This window comes from Podarcis raffonei, chromosome 10 (genome assembly GCF_027172205.1).
Source record: "Podarcis raffonei isolate rPodRaf1 chromosome 10, rPodRaf1.pri, whole genome shotgun sequence".
Classification (NCBI taxonomy): domain Eukaryota; kingdom Metazoa; phylum Chordata; class Lepidosauria; order Squamata; family Lacertidae; genus Podarcis; species Podarcis raffonei.
Genome location: NC_070611.1, coordinates 32,236,206 through 32,241,958, shown reverse-complemented (window position 1 = coordinate 32,241,958; position 5,753 = coordinate 32,236,206). Strand labels below are relative to the sequence as shown.

The 5,753-nt window shown below is 46.2% G+C and overlaps 1 long non-coding RNA gene across 1 annotated transcript; it reads left to right on the top strand.

The window, feature by feature from the left end:
* Positions 1 to 358: 358 nt before the first annotated feature.
* On the top strand, positions 359 to 4,340 carry LOC128422092 (uncharacterized). The gene is made up of 4 exons (XR_008332431.1): positions 359 to 766; positions 2,408 to 2,486; positions 3,933 to 4,031; positions 4,287 to 4,340. It is a non-coding gene; the product is annotated as an uncharacterized LOC128422092 (long non-coding RNA).
* Positions 4,341 to 5,753: the final 1,413 nt, after the last annotated feature.

Below are 5,753 nucleotides of genomic sequence, written 5' to 3'. Positions count from 1 at the left end.
CCGGTGGTGATGAGGGAAGGGAGGGGGGGGGAATGACCTCTCTGCTCCGCACCCAGCGCGCACGCGCGGCCGGCCGGCTCAGTCCTGAAGACACTGCAGCCTTCCCCCACCCCTCACCGCCTTACTTCCTTTCTCTTCTCCGCCTCTCCTCTCCCCCCGCCCCACGACACACGCACACACATGCCGTCCCGCAACCTTACGCAGGGCCCCCATCCTGCCGCAGCTCCAGCAAGCAGCCCCCAGAGAGAGAGAGAGAGAGAAGCCGTCGCCTGCAAACGCATGGAGAAGAAGCGAGCGAGCAGCACCCTATTGCCAAGGCGCTATAGTTAGCGGGGAGGTGGGGGTGGGGGACAGAACCTGGTGTGCAAGGGAGAAGTGTGGCTGGAGGGCATGGAAGGGAGAGCAGGTTCGATCGCGCCACGTTTTCGGGCAGCGAAGGAGGGTTCTGTAAGGAGAACGCCGGCATTCTAAACATCCTTACTAGGAAGCCCCATGGAACCCAGTGCGGGGATCAGTTCCGAAGGGACATGTTTAGGACCACCGGATTGTTGCATCTTCAGTGGCCACTCCGTTCGAGACTCTTGCTAAATGATCGCGATGTAGAACGCCGGGCAGTTTTTCATGCTTAGGAAAGCCATGCTCCTTTCGCGTCCCCGCCCAGTTTCCCCTTCTGGGATGACATTCCTCATCTACAGACTCCCCAAGGGGCAGCTCTTCACGGAACTGTTGGCAAGAATAGCCCGGTCAGGCATCCATCTCAAAGCCGGTGTGGGAAAAGGACTGCTTTATGTTGTGAAATAATTCTGTGCAGAGTTAGGTAGGGAGGCACGCCTAACTGGACCACGAATTCAGAATAAGTCATGAACACTTAACAGCACAGCCCTAAGGATGTTGCTAAATCCTGCTGTGTCCAGTGGGACATACTGCCTGGGAAAGCATGCATAAGATTCCAACTTAAGGTCCCGTTGAAAGCAAAAGGGACTTGGGCTTCAATCCTGTTCACACTTAAAGGGGGGGGAGCACTGCAGATTTCAGCTGGACTTGCTTCTGGGTAGACATGCACAGGAGGTCTCCTTGTTCTGCTGGTTTGAATGGGATGTTCGTCACACCACTCACTTTAGGGGGATTGGGAGCACACTGTTGTGCAAAACTGGCAGGAAATTGCAGTGACAGTGACACTCCCAGGAAAGGGAGTGGGTGTGGTGGCAAAGGAAAGGCAGGCAGTTGCTGACATCAAATACGGAAAAGAAGAAAAGCTGCATTTCCCTAAAGTGGCTCTCTTATCTTTCGTTGTTTATATATGATATTTTTACAGCCTGATCTTAATCAGTTGACAAAGCAATGAAATCTACTTATCTGCAAACTTGGTTAGGATAGGGCTACAAATATACTGTACAAACTGATTGACATTTGTCACTAGTTTTATCTTAACCAAATACTCTGTGGCGTAAGAATAATATAATCAACATATTCAGAAACTGAGACAGGTCCCAAGTTACCCAGAATGCCCATGGCTATGGACTTCGGCTCAAAATGTTCAGATGATCCTGTACTCTGGCCCATTTTCTTAAGAGAAATCATTTTTCGTAATCCCAGCGGTTTTATCAACATATCATAATCGTACAGTAAAAACTGTACAGAAATTCAGAAATAGTACTTCATCTAAAAGCACATTTTAGTGTTTGAATAGTGGGTGAACATTTAATCCCAACCACTTTTAATCCCATAAAATTCCAAAAAGGCATTTGGCGCATATAAATGATTAGCACCGCCTAAATTCAGTTTACCACATAAAATAAAAGTGCCTTATGATCTACTGAGATATAAAAGAATTCGGCAAAGCAATCCTTACATTATACTGGAATTGGAAGATATGTTGCTACTGATGGATTTATTTATATATATATTTAAATGCACCAGATCTGGGGCTGGCGTAAAGCTACACACATGGCCATGAACTGAAGGGACATAAAGGTATGACATCTCTGCTCCTCCTCAATGCCACCCACATCCAAATTTTTCTTATGGGCCAGCATGACAGTGTCATACCAGGGCCGCTTATTCATTCGTTCCACTTATATCCACCTTCCTTCCATCATGTGACTTCCCTTTTAATTCTCAGCATTTCCCATGGACTTTCAGTAGCCCAAACAATACTATCACCAAAAAAAATCTCACTGTAATTTGTGGATTTGAGAGAACACTGGACAGTAAAGGTTCAATCTTATGTACCCTTTCCCAGGAGTACACCATTGCTGTTAGTGGGTCTTCTGAATAGTCATTTAGGTGATTACACCGTAAGGATTTCCATGGACATCCTAATTCAGTATTTACTCCCTTCAATTAAGACTTCAACTTTCGGCGGGTATTGATGAACCATTTTGTTTTATTTTTTGCATTTAATCAGGTAATGACTTTGGGGTGTGGAACATCACTTCTGAGCCTCCAGATGCTGCTTATCTAAGGAACACTGCACCTTTCTCTAGGTGAACACTATAGTAGATTAATAATAATAATTTAAATGCAGGACCTCTTTTCATAGCATATGTTAATATCATGACCTTATACTTGGATCTGATCAGCTGTGATGAATGGCTATTTTCTCCTGTTTATGTAGTGACAAACGACAATCATTTGATAATTCATACGTACGTAAGGTAAAGGTAAAGGGACCCCTGACCATTAGGTCCAGTTGTGGCCGACTCTGGGGTTGCGGCACTCATCTCGCTTTATTGGCCAAGGGAGCTGGCATACAGCTTCCGGGTCATGTGGCCAGCATGACTAAGCCGCTTCTGGTGAGCCAGAGCAGCGCACGGAAATGCCGTTTACCTTCCTGCCAGAGTGGTACCTATTTATCTACCTGCACTTTGATGTGCTTTTGAACTGCTAGGTTGGCAGGAGCAGGGACCGAGCAACAGGAGCTCACCCCGTTGCGGGGATTCAAACCGCCGACCTTCCTGATCGGCAAGTCCTAGGCTCTGTGGTTTAACCCACAGCGCCACCCGCATCCCTCTAATACTTACGTAGCCTTACACTAAAAAAATTATAGCATCTACCACATACTCAAAATCACTTAGGTGCAGTGCTGGGCCCACTTAAAGCCAATGAGCTGATCAGTGCTGTAAACCCCATTGGTTGCACTAAGACGTTCTTGATGTTGAACTCCCTAGCGTGGCCAATCCCACCGGGTCTCTGTGTTGGTGCTCATTGGTGCCCTGCTTGCCAAGAGTGTGCTTGAACTTCCGGTTGTTGCTTTGCAGACACATATCCACACCTGATATCACATAATGTTGTCAAGCGTGGGGCAGGTGGGCATGGAACGGGATAAATGGCGCAATGGCCAAATTAGGATCCCTACTGGGCCTAGTTAGGTTTGTGGACCAGAGATCCCCCTCTGCTGGTTTAAAGGCACAAGACTCCTGCCAGAAGAAAGGAGGCTAAACATATAGCATGAGATTATGATATTGACGTCTGGTGATGCTTGGCCGTTAATAGGCAGTAGTGATTAAATGTATCCATGTTATGTTATCATGTGAATGTGCCATCATTTGCTTCAGACACCATTTGTGGTTTATGGACACTCAAGAAATTTAATCTAATGGCTGCTGTGTTCCCCTCGCCTTACAAATGACAGTGACTATCAATGGCTTTCTAAAGTATTTACACAATTTGATGAAACCACAATAGCTAAATGTCAATATGTGCAGAAGGCTTAATAGGCAAGATGTATTGCCTATTACTTCTCTGTATGAAGTTCACCCATAGACTGTAGAGGACATTTATTTATAACCCAGAGTGGGTTAGCTCATGCCATAGCTCCCCATGGTACTGATAATGATATAGTAGAAGCTGGTTTAATGAAAAGCTGTTCCCAAAATCAAGTTTGGGAAGGTGTTTAAAAACAAACAATTGCTGTATATTCCTGGATTCAGAGAGGAAAGGAAGTTTAATTAAACTGCCCTATCAAGAAGAACTGTAATGATGAAGCATGATTAAAGTGATGTGGCAGAAACGGCAAACAGAACAGGAAGGTGAGTAGGATTGTAGAAATGTACTTTTAAAGATCACTTGCCTAAGACAGTCTATTTATTGCACTGTTTAGATGGCTCAGTACTGCTATTCTGAAAATTAAAAGTGAAAAATTAGATTTAGTTTGGGAACTGGGGGTGTTTTAAAATATATTTCCCCCCATGGTATTGTAGAGCATTGTATTCTCTGTACGCATTTCTTGGAGCCTCAGTATATTAGATTTCTTTCTTTCTTTCTTTCTTTCTTTACCGGTTTAGAAAATATACTGAAACAGAAGTCAAAGAGTGGAACAAAGAGAAAGAAAATGGAAGTTAATTATTGTCTCTCATGTGTAGGGCAGCTGCTTTGGTGGGGGCAATTTGCTTCAGCAAAGCCTACCAGAAATACCTTCTCTGGGTTCCCCACTTTGCCCAGTCTCCTCCCCAGACACACCAAGAGCAGGGCCTTCTCATGCAATTTCTTTCCCATCCAAACTTTCACCAGTTCATGGCACCTGCTATGTAGGGGTTCAGCTTAAATTTTTTGGCTGTCATCCAGCTCATGACTGTTTGCAGACATAGGTCGAGTGCCTGCCCAGCTTCACCTGGTTAAGATGATAGGGAGAAATGGATGATGTTCGCATGCTGGTGACACCTCACCCCAAATTCCCTGAGGACCTCTCTCAGTGGTTTCATAGAAATATTAAAAAGCACGTGGGGCAGAACCATCCGCCGTGAAGCCAAGTGGACCCCCTCCACACTCCCATACCACTTCTCTCTGGAACCAGCCCCATAGGTAGAAGTGGAACCATTGTAATTCTGGGACTCCTACTTCCAATCCACTAGGCAGCGGTTCTCAGCCTGTGGGTCCCCAGATGTTGTTGGACTACAACTCCCATCATCCCTGAGCTCTGGTCTTGCTAGCTAGGGGTGATGGGAGTTGCAGTTCAACAACATCTGGGGACCCACAGGTTGAGAAAGCCTGCACTAGACGTTCAATGGCAGTCGTTCTCAAACCCTTTGCAGTGTGGGAACCTTTTACTTTAAACAAAACTCTGTCGAACCTTTGCAGTAATTTCCCCCCCCCAACTTTTTTTTTTAAAAAAGCAGCAATGCTGAGACTTTGAAAAACGGAGCTTTCATTGCCCTGATCTCATCTAATGGGAGCAATTTGCACCACTCCTCGTCTAGCCAGTCCCTGACACATTCTGGATTAGTTGTAGTTTCCAGGTCACCTTTAAAGGTCTTGGGTTACCAAATTGGTCCCTTGCCACTAAACATTGGAGACCCCCGGTCTACACTAACCACAGTACTCCAGGATTTCAGACAGCTCAACCTGGAGATGAACAGGGATGCGGGCGGCGCTGTGGGTTAAACGACAGAGCCTAGGACTTGCTGATCAGAAGGTCGGTGGTTCGAATCCCCGCAACGGAGTGAGCTCCCGTTGTTCAGTCCCAGCTCCTGCCCACCTAGCAGTTCGAAAGCACGTCAAAGTGCAAGTAGATAAATAGGTACCGCTCCGGCGGGAAGGTAAACGGCGTTTCTGTGCGCTGCTCTGGTTCACCAGAAGCGGCTCCCTCAGCCATTAAAGCGAGATGAGCACTGCAACCCCAGAGTCGGCCACGACTGGACCTAATGGTCAGGGGTCCCTTTACCTTTACCTTTAACCTGGAGATGCAAGTGATTTTATCTGGGACCTTTTCCAAAGTGTTTGCTCCCCTTCCTTGTATGGCCCAAGCAATTCAC